The sequence below is a fragment of the Nycticebus coucang genome, chromosome 22, assembly GCF_027406575.1.
Source record: "Nycticebus coucang isolate mNycCou1 chromosome 22, mNycCou1.pri, whole genome shotgun sequence".
NCBI classification, from domain to species: domain Eukaryota; kingdom Metazoa; phylum Chordata; class Mammalia; order Primates; family Lorisidae; genus Nycticebus; species Nycticebus coucang.
In genome coordinates this window covers 41,333,208-41,351,321 of record NC_069801.1, presented here as the reverse complement: position 1 = coordinate 41,351,321, position 18,114 = coordinate 41,333,208, and the positions used below count along the sequence as shown (strand labels likewise).

Below are 18,114 nucleotides of genomic sequence, written 5' to 3'. Positions count from 1 at the left end.
GGCATGTCTGGAAAATTTTCTTTCATAATTTCATGTAGAAGGGCCTCTGTGTCCTTGGCAGCTACTTCATCAGTCTCCGAAATTCCTATAACCCTTATGTTGTTTTTTTTTCGAATTATCCGAGAGCTCTCTGAGTGAGTGATCCATTTTTGCTCTCCATTTCTCTTCCTCTTTGAGAGATTGGGAGCGTTCGATGACTTTATCTTCAATGTCAGAAATCCTTTCTTCTGCTTGGTCCATTCTGTTACTGAGGGATTCTACTGTATTTTTCATATCTTTGAGGGCTGTAAGTTCTTGTTTCAGTGTGTCTAAGTCTTTGGTGGTTTTGTCTTTAAATTCGTTAAATTCTTGAGACAATTTTTGAATTTCTCCTCGAATTCCTAATTCCATTTTATTAATCTTGTCTGCAAACCAAATTCTGAATTCGACTTCTGACATCTCAGCCAGTTGTTTATGAATGGGATCTTCAATCACATCTGCCGTATCTTTTCTTGGGGGGGTTGATCTATTCTGGTTATTCATGTTACCAGAGTTTTTCCGCTGATTCCGCCCCATGGTTTACTCCCTTTGGTTTTTCCCCTGGGGTTTTATCGAGGGCCCGTACAGTGTTGTGGCCTGAGAAACTGGGGCCCTGTCTGGTGTGGTGGAGCAAAGTGGTTCTGTCTTGTTTTCAGCTGGTTTCTGTTCGATCCTATTGCAACTTCTACTCTGGCTTGAAGTCTCAGCTGTGTGGAAAAATCAGCAATTAAGTCACCCCGCCTGCCCACCTCTGGCCCCAGTTGGAAAAGGAGAATCAAACCTTCCTACAATCGCACACCCAGGGCACCGCCTGAAGAGTCGTCAGTCTATTAGCCCAGTTCAAAAGGTCCGAATCAACTGTCTCAATCGGCACTTGTCTCGGGTGGAAGGGTTCAAGAGGTCTCTGGGAACTGGATCACAGGGGCCTGGTGACTCCTCTGACACGGCTCACCCCAGTGCAGCGTGGAGTCAGGAGGAGCCATCCAGCAAACAGAGCAGTCTGGGAAGGTTGACGTCTCCTTCCCCACTTTGCCCCTCCGTCGGACCCAGTCACTGGTATCTCTGCAGATGGCTAACCCAGTTACCTGCAGTGAACAGACACTCCAGGGGTTTGCACCTGCCTGAATCGCAAGGAAGTCTGCCAGGCCCCCGCAGACTGCCGCTATCTAGCAGGAGGAGATGGGGCCTGACATCTTTGAGTGTTTGATGCAGGTGATGGGAAGGAGGTGTTCACTCAGGCTTAGCCCCGTCCCTGATGCATGCTGCTAACAGAACAGAACAGACAACTTTGTGAGGTTCTGTCTCTGTTCCTGTCGTCGCCTACAGGAGACGGGCTGTTTTGAGTTCAAACGTCTTTGCTGCTGGAGAATTGCGTCTGAACACCTCTCTGGGTCGGCCCCGCCCTGGAGGCTTCCGGGTTTGTGAGCCGTGTCACTGGTGGCCTCCTCTGGTTGCCCAGGGAGACAGGGGGTGTGGCCTCAGAATATCCAGAAGTGAGCGTTCTTTTGTTTGCGTCCTTGTGATCACAACTTGCCTCAGCGGTGTTGATGTGCGTTCTTCAGCCTTCTCTCTTGGTGAGGCTCAAGTCCACCAGGATACTTACTAAATTCCTGTCCCTTAACTCTCCTTCTGGACGGGAGCCTTTGTTGAAAGCTGGCTTCAGTCCGCCATCTTGTCTCCCCCTCCACTGTCTTCTTTAAGCAACAATATTCTGTTTCTTTTATGGGGTAATGATTCCTACTTCTTAGAGTTGTTGCAAAGACATTTAATGAGAACTTACTGTACACCAGGTTCTGTGCTAAATGTTATCTCATTTATATGGGATTATATGTTTTCTCACCTTCTGGTATAATTGAGTTTCGAAGGAGGGGTAGAGTTCTTTAGATACTTGGATAGTTGGGAAAACAAATGTGGGGAGGACATTCCAAGCAGAAGAAACTATGCACAGATTGGAAGTGTGAAAGAATGCGTAAAAAAGCATGACAACGATGAGCATATATGTGAGGCAGAGCATAAGAGATGAGTGTTGACAGTGGAAAGTTAGCTCGAACTAAATTATCAAAAGTTTTGTATACTTTTCTAAGGAGTTTGAACTTTATCCTGTAAACTGAACAAATTCAGTTGTTTATGGAGAGCCAGGCAAGTAAGGAGCAGAGGAGAGGATATCTAGGTAAGGACTGTGGTGAACTATAAATTGTGAATCACATTTGCTATTGTACCTAGATATTCTCCCCTCTGCTCCAGCAAAATTTATGCTGTATGGAAATTTGGGCCCAGTTGCCAAATTTTCTGATATTTTTGTTTTGTTTTTTGAGGGACTAGTTCTTTATTTCAAAAAGATACTTGTCCATATTCAGTATCAAAACAGTTGCATTATTAGTTTTCTCTTCATCCTAATGTGCCCTCAAAGAGACCACACCAAAGGAGAGTACATTTTAAGCCAATAAGCTGCAGGATGTACACCTAACAAACCTCACAGAAACCTCCCCCCAAAGTGGGGACTGAGCAGGGAAGGAAACTTTCAAAAATCAGTACTCTGAGTACAGAGCCAGCTCACAGACCATAGATCGCTCTCAAAGCCAAATGGGGTGGCCAGGTGCCCTAAACCCAAAGAAGCAAAAATTCAAAATAATACAAAAATTTCAAAGTCTTGTACATAAGTCAGTCTAGATTTCTCCAGCACAGACTGATGCAAAACAATGAGGTGGCACTTTTAAAGATAGCAGCTTCAGACCCAGCAAAGAGTAATGAGATATGTTTCATATGTCTAAATCAGTGGCAAATACATAATTTTCTTTCTTTTAAAGAGGCAGGAGAGCAATTATGTGGTCTACGCAATGTAAGGGGCTCATGATCCATTTTGTGAGTAGTTGAGAAGTGGTTGAAAAGGGGGTAAAGATAGAACAAAAAAATAATGGTCTCAGAGGTCCTACCATCTTAATTTGGCAACTTCTAATGAAGAAAATAAAAAATGAAGTTGTCCGAAGATCCCTGAAAGCCAGAAACCTAAAAAGCATGTTTTGGGGTTTGTTTTTTATTTTTATTTTTTGTTTTTTTTTTGCTAATGAACTCCTCCTGGGATCACCTTTCTGGTTTGTCTGGTACTTGTACAGAGCTATAAGGTTTCCCTCAGAGGTTGGGCTCTGTTTGGTTCTCAGTAAGGCAGGACCATACCTTTTTCTCACAGGGGTCCTCAAACTACGGCCCGCGGCCAAATGCAGCAGTGTGATTGTATTTGTTCCTGTTTTTTTTTTTTTTTACTTCAAAATAAGATATGTGCAGTGTGCATAGGAATTTGTTCATAGTTTTTTGTTTTTGTTTTTGTTTTTTAACTATAGTCCCGCCCTCCAACCGTCTGAGGGACAGTGAACTCGCCCCCTATTTAAAAAGTTTGTGGACCCCTGAGGGCAATATGCATTAAGCTGAAAAGTCACCTTCCAAAGGTGAGAAAGGGAATACATTGTTGCTTTAGAGCTGTGGAAGTATTTGGAATGTTTTACAAATGGTTGCTACAACAACAACAAAGTAGTTACAAAATGTGTACACTACAGCATGCTTTTAAAGACATTTTGTATTATGTTCACATTCCCTTTAATGTTGTTCCAAAGTTGCTCAGCCTCTAGCCCAGCTGGAATCTCTGGGAATAGGCAGAGGTAGCTTGGCAAAAAAGACAAGGTGGTGGGGTTGGTGGGAGATAGAGGGATCAGGGAAAGGAAAAAGCAGCCTTCCAGTTAAAGATCCACCCTCAGTTTAAAGTTCAACTTCGGGCAGGCTGGCCTCAGGCAGAGTTAGGATCAGAGGCAGAAGCCGCAGCAGGGTGGGACTGGAGTGCTCTACATCTCGTTCAAGTCCAGTGGAGTCTGGTCCAGCATCCTTTGTATACAGAGGTGCTCCTCTTTGGTACATTTCAGTTTATCTTCCAAGTCAGGAATTGTCTTTTCCAGCATGGTTACCGATCTCTCAGCAAACTCAGCATGGGTCTCTGCCTCCTTGAATTTATCAGTAAGAATCTTTATCTCTTTTTCACATTTCTCTTCTTTTTTGAAACTATTTTTCTTCAGCAGCACTCAGATACTTCAGGTTCTGGTCCATTAGTCTGATCTGCTTATCCATCCCTCGGCAACAGGGCTGTGCCAGCTTGGTTCCTTCCAGGTTCAATTACCACCAACTTCAGAGCCACTTCTTCATACTTCCTATCTGCCTCTTCTGCCAAATGCTTAGCTTCTTTGAATTAGATTACTTGGAGTTCCATCTTTTCTTCATCTTTTAAGGCCTGGTTTTCGCTTTTTTTTTTTTTTTTTTAATTTTTTTTTTAAGGTCTGGTTTTCAATAACATTCATGCCTCTCACTCTCATCAACAGCTTTTTCTGCTTCCTCCAGCTTTTGCAGGGCAGTGGTCAAGCACTCTTAAGCAGGATCCAGCTCTTCTTCAAGCATCTGGAGCCTAGGGTTCAAGGAGGCTACCTCAGCCTCAGCCTGTTCCCAGGCCCACCTTTCTCCCTCCACTTCCGTTAGAAACACTCAGCTCTGTCTGTTCCATCATCAGCCTGCTGCTGCAGAGCCTGGATCTTGCACTTCACTACCTTGATGATGGTGATCCCAGCCATGGTGGCTGCCTCCTCTGCTGGATGTTGCAGCTGCTCTTCACCCTTACTTCCACTTCATTTTGTTTTTTGAGACTGGCGGGCTAGAAGGCAGTGGCATCTTCATAGCTCACAGCAACCTCAAACTCCTGAGCTCAAGTGATCCTTCTGCCTTAGTCTCCTGAGTAGCTGGGATTACAGGCACATCCCACCAATCCTGTCTATTTTTCTAATTTTTATGGAGGCAGGGTGTTGTTCTTCCTCAAGCTGGTCTTGAACTCATGGCTTCAAGCAATCTTCCCTCCTCAGCCTCCCAGAGTGCTAGGATTACAGGAACGAGCCACTATGCCTGGCCATATTTTCTGATTTTTAAAAGTGAAGACAGATGTGAAATGTTCCTATTTTCTTTTTTTTTTTTTTTTGAGACAGAGTCTCACTATGTCACCCTCAGTAGAGGGCTGTGGCATCACAGCTCACAGCAACCTCAAACTTTTTGGGCTTAAGCAATTCTCTTGCCTCAGCCTCCCAAGTACCTGGGACTATAGGCTCCCACCACAGTACCCGGCTATTTTTTGTTGCAGTTGTCTTTGTTGTTTAGCTGGCCTGGGCCAGGTTCGAACTCACCACCCTTGGAGTATATGGCTGGCCCTGTAGCCACTGTGCTACAGGCACTGAGCCAAAATTTTCCTATTTTCAAAACTAATACATACTTTTTTCTATGCATCGTATGAGTCTTAAACATTTTTGTCTCAGGACAACTTTCCATTGTTAAGAAGTACTGAGAGGACCCCCAAAGAACATTTATTTGTGTCATACCTGTCAAAATTTACTACATTAGATATTAAAATTTAAATGAAGAAACTACTTTGGAGAGAAAATCTCCAAGAAAATGACATTTAAATAGATGTGAAGGTTGCGAAGTATATAATCTCTGTCCGTGATTTCCAGTTTAACAAATAAATCATAATCATATCTCAGTTACCACTCCAAATTAGGAAATATGAAGCTCAAACTCGTCACAGAAACTTTAAAAAGAACCTTGTCTAACATAATTTAACAAAAGCAATAATAAATAATATTTCCTGGGCATTGGCATTTACTATATGATAAAAGTATTTTATGCTAAGGAAGTTTTTTGTTTTGAAGTAGTTCTTATTCTTTTGCCCTGGGTAGAGTGCAGTGGCATCATCACAGCTCACTGCAACTTCAAATTCCTGGACTCAAGCCATCCTCTGCCTCAGCCTCCTGAGGAGCTGGGACTATAGATACCCCAGGATCCCTTATTAATTTTTTTATTTTTAGTAGATATGGAGTCTTGTTCTTGCTCTTGCCCTGGCCTCTCAGAGTGGTAGGATTACTGGCGTGAGCCACTGCGCCTGGCCAAGTTGGTCTTTATAAGCTTATTTAGTCCCCTCTGATATAAGATAGATCATATTATTACCTCCATTTTACATATGAAAGAAATGACATTTAAAATAGTTAAGGAACTTGACCAGTTAAATTAAGGGGACAGAATTTGAGCCCAGAACATGACATTTTTTATAGCAATAAATAAATGTGGGAATAGAAGGCAATAAAGCAATTTCCATGCTATATTAAAAAACTCTTACTTATAGTGATTACTATTACTTAAACTAACTTATTCATAGTAAAATATTATTATAACTTAGTTACTTAAAGTATTATTAACAGGCTGAAGTTATTGCCCTAAAAATGCCGATGAGTTAAACTTATTTTTTATGTGAATCTCTTTAAGAGGCAACATACAACTACTTCTGGTATAGGTAGGATTCAGTACAATTATATTTACAGTAGCATGTCATTTCACTTTTCTGTGTGCTATAGGAGATGTCTGTTAGCACAATGTAGTATGAATTATTTACCTTTTCCTTTCTAGTTTCACCTCCAGTTGAATTTCATTTGATTTGACTACTTTTAGATTTAGACTTATTTTTCATATGTTACTGAATTAGAATAAAAGAAAGACACATTGATCTCTTACCAGAAGCCCTAGTTCTTTATGGTGTCTTTTATTAAAGTTTGTACTATTGTGAAAATTCAAATTTTTAGAGTTTTACACTCTTAAGAATTGCAGTTCAGCTGTTTAAGGCAACTGCCATATTATAGAACTAAAATCAGAAAAGAATGGAGGTAACATCTATTGAGTACCTTTTATGTGCCAGACATGTCAAAATCCACTATGTAAATATTCACAACAACCCTATCAAGGTGAATATTATCTCTATTTTACACATGCAAAAAGAAATGCCCAGAAAAGTGAAATACCTTGCTCAAATTCCCACAGCTGGTTATATGCAGAACTAGGATTTAAATCTAACCTCTATTTGGTTCCAAAGAGAGGAGTTCAGTAACATTACTTTAAATCTGCAAGTAGCTCAGTCAATAAATATTGTTGCCTGGGGATGATATTTGCCAAACATACAGTCGGCAAAGATTTCTTTTGTTTTTTGTATTTTTGGTTTGATCTTGATTGCCCTTGCTGGAGTGGCCCAATGATAACTCAGTGTAATCCTGTAACTTTGGATTGCTGGGCTCAAGCCATCCTTCTGCCTCAGCCTCTGAGTAGCTAGGACTACAGGCCTATGCCTGTGCTCAGCTAATTTTGTGTGTGTGTGTGTGTGTGTGTGTGTAGGAATGGGGTCTTGATATTTTGCCCAGGCTGGTCTCAAATTCTTGACCTCTCAAAGTGCTGAGATTACAGGTGCCCTCTGCCTGGCCAAAAGATTGATATTTAAGACATTTAAAGAATGTTTATGGGGTGGCGCCTATGGCTCAGTGGGTAGGGTGCCAGCCTCGTATACCGAGAGTGGTGAGTTCAAACCCAGCCCCCGCCAAACTGCAACAAAAAAATAGCTGGGCATTGTGGAGAGCGCCTGTAGTCCCAGCTGCTGGGAGGTTGAGACAAGAGAATCACCTAAGCCCAGGAGTTGGAGGTTGCTGTGAGCTGTGTGATGCCATGGCACTCTACCGAGGGCAATAAAGTGAGACTCTGTCTCTACAAAAAAAAAGGAATGTTTATGACTCAATAATAAAGAGATAACCCAATAAGATATACGTAAAAGATGTAAACAAACACTTCATAAAAGATTATATACAAATGGCTAATAAATACATGAGAAAGCACTCAACATCATTAGTCATCAGGGAAGTGTACATTAAAACCACAGTAAAATAATACTGTCTTCCACCATTATGGCTATAATTAGAAAGCCAAATGTTGGTAAGAATGTAGAACCAATTAGAAGTCTCAGGCATACATTGTATTGAAACAAAATATGGTCTAACCACTTTGGGGAAAAGTGTATACATACATTTATCCTGTGACCCAGAAATTTCTTTCCTAAGTATTTATCCAAGCTAAATGAAAACAGATTTCGACAATGTCAACACAAAAAACCTAGTACAAGAATGTTCATAGTAGCTTTGGTCATAATAGCCCCAAAATGGAAACAGGCCTAGTTGTACATGAACAGGAGAGAATAGCTAAACAAACTGGTATATTCATTCAGTGATCTATACTATTCAGCAACAAGAAGGAACAAACTACTGATACATACAAACATGAATGTATCTCAAAAATACTATGCTGAGTGAAAAAAGTCTTACTAAGAGAGTACATATTAGGCTGGGTGCAATGGCTCATGCCTGCAATCCTAGCACTCTGGGAGGCCAAGGCAGGTAGATTGCTTGAGCTCAGGAATTCAAGACCACCCTGAGCAAGAGAGAGACCCCCCTTTCTAAAAATAGCTGGGCATTGTGGTGGACACCTGTGATCCTAGCTTCTTGAGAGACTGAGGCAAGAGGATCACTTGAACCCAAAAGTTTGAGGTTGCTGTGAGTTATGATGCCACAGCACTCTATCCAGGGCAACAAAGTAAGACTCTCTCTCTAAAAAAAAAAAAAAAGAGCGAGAGAAAGTATATATTGTATGATTTTATTTTGTGAAGTTTTAGAATAAGCAAAATTGACTCGGCGCTTGTAGCACGGCAGCTAGGGCACCAGCCACATACACTGGAACTGGCGGGTTCGAATCCAGCCCGAGCCTGCCGAACAATGACAACTATAACCAAAACATAGCCAGGCATTGTGGCAGGCACCTGTAGTCCCAGCTACTTGGGAGGCTGAGGCAAGAGGATCAAGAGTTTGAAGTTGCTGTGAATTATGATGCCACAGCACTCTACCCAAGGCAACAGCTTGAGACTCTGTCTCAAAAAAAAACAAAAAAAAAACATTCAGAATAGGCAAAATTAACCAATGGTTAAAAAAATCAGAACAGTGGTTTCCTTTGGGAGGGAATTAACTTTGTAAGGGAATGAGGGAACTTTCTAGGGTAGTAGTAAGGTTCTATATCTTAATTGTTTTCTTAATTTCATTTGTGGATTGTTCATTGGAAGTATTTTGTGTTTTGTACCTTGTAACCTTGCTGAACTCATTTATTATCTCTAATTGCTTTTGTGTGGATTCCTTAGGATTTTCTATATATAAGATCATGTCATCTTGAATGGAGATAATAGTTTTATTTCTTCCTATATATAAGATTATGTCATCTGCAAGTAGAGATAATAGTTTTACTTCTTCCTTTCCAATCTGGGTGTCTGTTATTTGCCTAATTCCCTTTCTCAGTCACCTTTGCAGTGTGTTCCCTCCATACCCGAACTTTGTCTAATTGACTGCTTTCTGGGTATGTCCACTTAACATATCTTTTTAGCCGCATCAAACTCAATGTGTCCAAAATTGAACTCATCTTTTCCACAAAAGTCCTCCTACTCCAGAGTTCCCTATCTTGGAAGTGACATCAGGTTCAAGTAATTGTTCAGCTAGAAAACTGAGAATTATCGTTGACTCCTCTATTTTGTTTACTCATCACATCTAACCCATCACTAAGTCCTGATAGTTCTACTTTCTAATTAACTCTTTAGTCAGTCTAAAATCTATCCTCTCTGCTCCCGCCACTCTTGGCCAAACCACTATCATCTCTTGTCAGGGTTATTATACTTGCCTAACTGATTCCCCCAGAAACTATTCTTGACTTACCTATTCTTCACCTTTATGTACATGAGATCTTTTTGAAAAGACAATTGTGATCATGTCACTGCCTTGCTGAAAACCTTCTAATGGCTTCTGGTTCAAGTTTAGCATGATGTGAGCCTGCTTGCTTCCCATTGCTCTTTGTATAAAAATCAAAAGATAGGCTTGGTGCCTGTAGCTCAGTGGCTAGGGTGCCAGCCACATACACCAGAGCTGGCAGGTTCGAACCCAGCCCAGGCCTGCCAAACAACAAATACAACTACAACCAAAAAGTAGCCATGCGTTGAGGCGGGCATCTGTAGTCCCAACTACTAGGGAGGCTGAGGCAAGAGAATCACATAAGCCCCAGAGTTTGATGTTGCTGTGAGCTGTGATGCCTCTCACTACTGAGGGCGACATAGTGAGACTCTGTCCCAAAAAAAATAAAAATAAAAATAGCTGGGCACTAGTACTTGAGAGGCTGAGGCAAGAGGATTGCTTGAACCCAAGAGTTTGAGGTTGCTGTGAGCTATGTCGCTGTGGCCCTCAACCCCAATGTGACTAAGTAAGTCTCTGTCTAAAAAAAAAAAAAAAAAAATCAGAAGATAGCTCATAAATCCTGTAGAATATAGTCCCTGCTTATTTCTCTAGAGATTGTCATCTTGGCCTTTTTCTTTGAATTAGTCACCTCTTGAACTGTAAAAGGGCAGGGACCATATACCAATGTAAATTCAGGGCCTGACATGGCAGGTACCAATAAATATTTGTTAAGTAAATACAAATTATGAGCAAGGTAGAGATGGATATGTTCATTATCTCAATTGGGATGATGGTTTCCAACTACATATATCCAAGCCTACCCTGTTTCCCCGAAAATAAGACAGCGTCTTATTTTAAGGTGTGCTCCCAAAGATGCACTAGGTCTTATTTTCAGGGGACGTCTTATCTTTCCTGTAAGTAGGTCTTATTTTCGGGGAAACAGGGTATGTCAAACTTATTTTTTTCTTTAAGAGACAGAGTCTCATTTTGTCACCCTAGGTAGAGTACTGTGGCGTCACACTGCTCATGGCAACTTCCAGCTCTTGGGCTTAGGCAATTCTCTTGCCTCAGCCTCCCAAGTAACTGGGACTACAGGCGCCCACCACAATGCCTGGCTATATTTTTGTTGCAGTTTGGCCGGGGCTGGGTTTGAAACCCTCAGCTCGGTATATGGGGCTGGCACCCTACTCACTGAGCCACAGGCACCACCCACCTATGTCAAACTTAACACATGCCAAAATTTAACAAATTGATTGAAATAGGTACAGTTTATTTCATGTCGATTTTTTAAAATAAAGCTGCTAAACAAATAAGCAACTATATGCCTTTTTAGGGTTCTGACATATTCTTTTTGTCTGAAATCTTCTTTCACCCTTCTTTGCTCGCTTAATTCTTATTTATTCTTCAGTCTTTGCTTAAGTGTACTTCCATAGCCTCTAACTTGTAATGCCCATTCCTGTCCCTCTAGGTTAGCTCTCCCTGGTTTTCCATGGCAGAATTTATCATAATTGTGAATAATTATTTAGTGTTTGTTTAATGTCAATGTTTCTCGTAGATCGTAAGCTTTTGGGGGATAGAAACTATGCCTTTCTTTTTAGTGTGTCCTAGGGATATATTACAGGCACTCAATATTTTTAGAATGAATTCATTTAGAATGAATTAGTTTAGAATGAACATTTAGAATATTCATTTATTTAGTCTTCAAATATCCATTATGTTATATCATGAGCCAGGTACTGGAGTTATAATAGTGACTAAAACAGACTTTTATCTCTATTTTCAAGGAACTTATATTTAAAAGTTGACACAAACAACTAAATAATCAGAGAGTAGTAAATGCTATGGAGAAAAATAAAGTAGAGGAGAATAAGTAGAGCTGAGGCATGTGAAGAATTTGTCCCATGACCCATAGAGATGTATGGGGATTAGAATCTGGGCATTAAAGGATGACCTGTGAGCTGTGGATTCCTTGGAGTGACAAGGCATAAAAAGCACTATGAGATTAGTGCTGAAGGTCTCAAGGCAATTAGTGAAGCTATCAGTGTTAAGCAGGAGAGGATCAGGGATCTTGCTAGGACTATACAGAATCCCGGGTTCCCTGTGTTCATCTTGCAAATGGATGTGATGTTTAAATGAGCTTATTATCTAGGTCATATAGGCCTCTAGGCTTTTCCCTTGATTGTTGCTGTTAGATTTATGAAGTACTAAGGGGCAAGATCCTATGGGATAAACAAAAAGGTATACCTGGCCTACTGTTAAGGAATTCACTGTTAATGGTTGATAAGGCTAGCTAAGGGGAACATCATCACAGAGGAAGTGGAAGAAGAGAGAGACCATATCCTAGGCCTTGTTTGCCAGGGCAAAGTAGAAAAATAAGGAACAGATTCTCATCTTTTTTTTTTCCAGAGTAATAAATTTCAGAATAAGACATTTAATGCAGACTTGAGAACACTGATGCCTCTTTCTAAAGAAAATACTAAAATGGATTGTAAAGATAAATTATTTGTGATTAATGAGGGCCATGAAATGAAAAACTATCATAAATGCATCTGTTTGGAAGCTAAGGATCTGTATATGTGCTTCTTTCACATCTTAGGCTTTCAAATCCACCTCATGGACTACCTGCTATATTCCTTGTTCAAAATATTCATATCCCAGACAAACTGAACTGAGGACTGGAAACTGTTTGAAAGGTTCTCTGCCCCTTTTGACCCTGTTTTTGATGAATTACCACATTGTGTTTTGTTAAAAGAACTCTGAATTCAGATCTTTAGTACACCAGCATCATCATCCCGGAAGCCAACCATTTGTGGGCCAGGTGTTTACTTTCACCATTTTGTATAATAGAATGTGGTTTCAGAACTTTCAGATCATAGGAGATGCTGCTCTTATAGAAACAGGGTCTCGTTTTGTATTAAATCTCATGAAGATTTTCTAGGGAGGTTTTGGAGGACCAACTTTCTCTGAAAATCCCCACTACCAGTCACCAAACATGAATCAATTTATCTTATGATCCATCAAAGCTACAAAATACAAAGAGAAACAGCAAGTGAAAGATAGGCAGAAACTCATACAGAAAGAGGCAAAGACCAACCACAGATGTTTTTGTTATACCAGCTGAGGAAAAACCAATAGAAATACAGTGGGTAAAACCAGAGCCAAATGTTGATTTGAAAACAAGAATGAAAAGGTTGTACAAAAGGCAAAGAAAAATAAAACTGGATGGATAGTAGAAAAGCAAAATCAATCAATGGAAAACTAATTTGTTTTTCAGTTACTTTGTATTTATTTTATATTTAGTGTGTAAATATACTTCTTATCTGGTACTATCATATATAATTTGTGTGGCATTCAAAAGAAAGAAAACTTAAAATCAATGATAATCGTTTTCTAAAAAATAGTTGGTACATAGAAAAATACTTAATATTAGAATGTAATAAGAGCAATAGTAGAAATATAAATGTGCTAAAAGAAGGAACATATAATTGCAAAAGGTTAAAGGTGTAGGAGCAGAAAAAGGGCAGCTGGGAGGTGGGTAGAGAAAGGGTAAGATTTTGACAAGCAGAAATGGTAGTAAATGTATCCTATGCAAATGAACAATTCTGTTCGAGTATCTACCTCAAACTCAGCACATCAAAAGCCAAATATTCCCTACAAATTCGGATCTTTCTCCTAATTTCCCTGTTTGTAACCATTCACCCCAATATTTAGACTGTAAACCTTGCTCCTTTAGTGCTTTACCTCTAAAACAGCAGTTCTCAACCTGTGGGTCACGACCCCTTTGGGGGTCGGAAAACACATATTTCTGATGGTGTTAGGAACTGAGACACCACTCTTCTACCCGTCTCCAGGTGGGTCTGCCCACATACAAGTATCCGGCGTGATGACATCATCTGTATTAAAGGATCACAGCATTAGGAAGGTTGAGAACCACTGCTCTAAAATGACAATGATGAGGTGGGGGCAGAGGCAAGATGGCTGACTGAAGCCAGCTTTCCACAGAGGCTCCCATCCAGAAGGAGAGTTAAAGGATAGAAGTTTAGCAAGTACCCTGGTGGATTAGAGCTGAGCCAAGAGAGAAGGTTGAAGAACGCACATCAACCCTACTGAGGCAAGCTGCGACCCCAAGGATACAAACAAAAGGTACAAAATCCATTGCCAAGCAGACGGGAGTCCCCTCCTCCATGAGAACAGCTCGCAGTACTCCATATAAACAAGTGAGCAGAGTTCAAAAGTCCTCCCATTTCATCCCACGGAAGAGACCCTCTAAAAACTGGACCTACTTTCCCTACTAGGGTGCCATGGTGCTCTCCTGCCAGGCATAAAACTGTATATATTCTCTACTTGCAATTCTGAATTCCCAGCACTCCCCTCCACTCTCACTGCGAGATCTGGAGGCCTGTCCCCCAGGAGTCCAGATTCTTAGGTATTTTCTAGAGAGGTGTGGAAAGGGCATGGACTGCTGCTGGTCAGGGCTGATTCTGCGGCATAGGAGTAAGGAGAGGGATGGTCAGCTGAGAAGGAACCATACAGGAGAGTCGGTGCCCCAAGGCACAGAGCAGCAGCTGCAGTGGCAACAATAGGGCTCACCCCTGGATATTCTGGAGTCACACCCCTTGTCTCTCTGGGCAACCAGAGGAAGCCGGGCATCTTCTCTGGTGGCAGCCACTGGTGGAACAGATCTGAGATGGAAACGCAGACCCTGTGAATAAGGTTTTGTCTGAGGTGTCACCAGCCTGGGCGGAGCGTGGAGACTAGAATACGGCATGCGCAGAGCCGGCAGATTCCCAGGGTGGGGCTGACCCAGAGGACCATTTACTGAGCCTAGGACATACCTGGCCCTTAGGGGATCATTAGCTGAGACAAAAGAGGGCAGGTAGAGGCTGGAACTGACAGCTAACCATGCAGCCCCAATACAAACTGTAGCCAAGACTGGGCAGCAGCACAGACTGGGCCTGTGTTGCAGGTTCTGTGACCTCAAAACAGCTTCTCTGCTGCATGGGGAATATAGCCAGGACAGAAACAAATTCTGCGAAGTTGTTCTGTTCTGTCAGCAACATCAATCAGGGGTTGGGCTGGAACTGAGTGAACTGCCCCAGCCTCCATTAAGCACCCGAGGTTGTCAGGCCTCACCTCCCCCTGCCAGATAGTAGCAGAGAGCAGCGGCCTGGCTGAGGAGACATAGATATCCCTGTGATTCAGGCAGGTACAAACCCCTGGAGTATCTGCTCATTGGATGCAACTGGGTCACAGCCCTGCAGGGTTATCAGTGACTGGTTGTGACAGAGGTGCAAGGCGGGGAAGGAGGCATCAACCTTCCCAGACTAATCTATTTCCTGGGTGGGTCCTCCTGGCCTCACAGAGCACCAGAGTGAGTCATATTTGAGTTGCCAGCAGACCCCCGTGATCTAGTTGCCAGAGACCTTTTGAACTCTCCCACATGAGACAGGTGCCAACGGAGACAATTGATTTGGACCTCTTGAACTGGGCCAATAGCCCAAGGACTATCCAAGTGGTACCCTGGGTGTGTGGTTGTAGGAAGGTTTGATTTTCCTTTTCCAATTGTTGCCAGTGGGGGGCGGGGTGACTTAATTGCTGGTATTTCTCCACAGCTGAGACTTCAACCCAGAGTAACTCATTCAGTAGGGTAGGACAGAGACCAGCTGAAAAAAAGACAGAGCCTCTTAGCCCCACCACACCAAGCAGTTCCGCAGTTCCTCAGGCCATAGCACTGTACAGATCCTCGGAAAAGCTACAGGGGAAAAGGTACAGACACCAGTCCCAGCTTTTGGGCAAAGAGCTGGTTAATCACTACTCCTGGAGCCCCTAACCAAACTTCTCTTTGTCTGCTCATCTAGTCAAATGGTGTAAAATAATCATGGGGCGGAATCAGTGGAAAAACTCCAGTAACATGAATAACCCGAGTAGATCAACCCCCTCAAGGAAAGATATGGCAGACACAACTGAAGATCCCATTCATAAACAGATGGCCGAGATGTCAGAAATTGAATTCAGAATTTGGATTGCAAACAAGATTAATAGAATAGAGGAAAAGTTGGAATTAGAAATTCCAGGAACGGGTGGCGCCTGTGGCTCAGTGAGTAGGGCGCCGGCCCCATATGCCGAGGGTGGCGGGTTCAAACCCAGCCCCGGCCAAACTGCAACAAAAAATAGCCGGGCGTTGTGGCGGGCGCCTGTAGTCCCAGCTGCTCGGGAGGCTGAGGCAAGAGAATCGCGTAAGCCCAAGAGTTAGAGGTTGCTGTGAGCCATGTGACGCCACGGCACTCTACCTGAGGGCGGTACAGTGAGACTCTGTCTCTATAAAAAAAAAAAAAAAAAAAAAAGAAATTCCAGGAACATTTCAAAAGTTGTCTAAAGAATTCAACGAATTTAAAAACAAAATTACCAAAGATTTTCACACATTGAGACAAGAATTTGCAGCCCTCAAAGATCTGAAAAATACAGTAGAATCCCTCAGTAACAGAGGGAGCAAGCAGAAGAAAGGATTTCTAACATTGAAGACAAAGCTTTTGAATGCTCCCAAACTCTCGAAGAGGAAGAGAAATGGAGAGCAAAAGCAGATCATTCTCTCAGAGAGCTCTGGAATAATTTGAAGGACTCTAATATTCACCTCATAGAAATCCCTGAAAGCAACGAAGTAGCTTTGCAAGGCACAGAGGCTCTTCTCTATAAAATTATGAAAGAGAATTTTCCAGACATGCCAAGAGATTCTGAAATTCAGATAGCAGACAGTTTCAGACCACAACACAACTGAACTTGAATAAGACATCCCCCAGGCACATCATAATTAACTTCACTAAAGTTAATATGAAGGTGAAAATTCTGAAAGCAGCCAGACGTAAGAAAACCATAACCTACAAAGGAAAAAATATTAGAATGACTGCAGATCTCTCTTCTTGATCTTTCAAGCTAGAAGAGGGTGGTCATCAACTTTTAATCTCCTAAAACAAAATAACTTTCAACCCAGGATCCTGTATCCAGCTAAACTGACTTTCATTTATGATGGAGAAATTAAATACTTTAATGACATTCACATGTTGAAGAAATTTGCCATAACTAAACCAGCTCTCCAGGATAGTCTCAGACCTGTCCTCCATAATGACCAGCCCAATCCTCTACTACAAAAGTAAACTCACTCAAAGTTTGTACTTTTGATCAAACTACAACTTCCACAGTGGTGAAAGGATTAAAAATGTCCACTGGACTTTCAAAAAACTCGATACCCAAAATTTTACCAGACTTATCAATATTCTCCATTAATGTGAATGGCTTAAACTGTCCTCTAAAGAGGCACAGATTGGCTGACTGGATAAAAAAACTCAGGCCAGATACTTGCTGCATACAAGAATCTCATCTTACCTTAAAAGATAAATATAGACTCAGGGTGAAGGAATGGTCATCTATATTTCAGGCAATGGAAATCAGAAAAAAAGCAGGTGTTGCAATTCTATTTGCAGATACAATAGGCTCTAAACCAACAAAAATAAGGAAGGATAAGAATGGTCACTTCAAATTTGTTAAGGGTAATACTCAATATGATGATATTTTAATTATTAATATTTGTGCACCCAACCAGAATGCTCCTCAATTTATAAGAGAAACTATAACAGACATGAGCAACTTGATATCCCCCAGCTCCATAATAGTCGGAGATTTTAACACTCCTTTGGCAGTGTTGGATAGATCCTCCAATAAAAAGCTGAGCAAAGATACCTGGGATTAAAGATGGCAGCCAAGTAACAGATTCCCTGCAACTGGGCACGGTAAGTCTGGGGAGAAAAGACTCCAGACATCTCTGGCTGGTGGGATCTGCCTATAATCATCCCCTTGAGGATACAGGGAGTCAGCAAGGGACTTCTGGACCCCAAGAGGAGGACAAAAGCAGTGGGAAACTGGCAAGTGGTTGCGTGTGTTTGATCGACCTAATCACGCCAGCAACTTAAGTACAAGCAGCAGTAGACTGCAAACCGGAAAGGCCTTACCTGTGAACTGTTCTGTGTTTTTGGACTTGGCACTCAGTTGAACTGCCTTGGGGAGGGCTTGAGCAGGAGTGCAGAGAACTTTGGGCATTGTCTGGGGTTTCCAGACATGCCACTGAGCTGGGCTGCAGGGAGCCATTGTGTGAGAGAACTGCTCCAGCAAGCTCCACCCTCAGGGTCCCAGAGAAAGGATTGGGCGGGACCTAGTAACCTAGGGACCTAGCAGCCTAAAGGCAGGGACTGAGCTGCCTTTTAGCCTTAACCCTTAGGGGCAGAGTGAGATGGTTTTCGCACACTGGAGGCTCGGGCTGTAGCCCTGGGTAGAGTGCTGTGGTTTTACAGCTGATAGCAACCTCAAATTCCTGGGCTTGGCACTGCCCGGACCTCCATAAGGTCTGTGCCGCAACCGCGCACCAACTGGGCCTCTGCATGCCCTGACCAGGAAC

The 18,114-nt window shown here is 42.1% G+C and overlaps 1 protein-coding gene and 2 pseudogenes across 1 annotated transcript in view; 2 read left to right on the top strand and 1 right to left on the bottom strand.

Moving 5' to 3' along the window:
* ZSWIM5 (zinc finger SWIM-type containing 5) overlaps positions 1-18,114 on the top strand; it is a 214,886-nt gene that overhangs the window by 61,904 nt on the left and 134,868 nt on the right. The gene's annotated exons all lie outside the window — the stretch shown is intronic.
* On the bottom strand, positions 3,852-4,625 carry LOC128575258 (tropomyosin alpha-3 chain-like; annotated as a pseudogene).
* LOC128575444 (ribosome biogenesis protein BRX1 homolog) lies at positions 10,373-12,880 on the top strand (annotated as a pseudogene).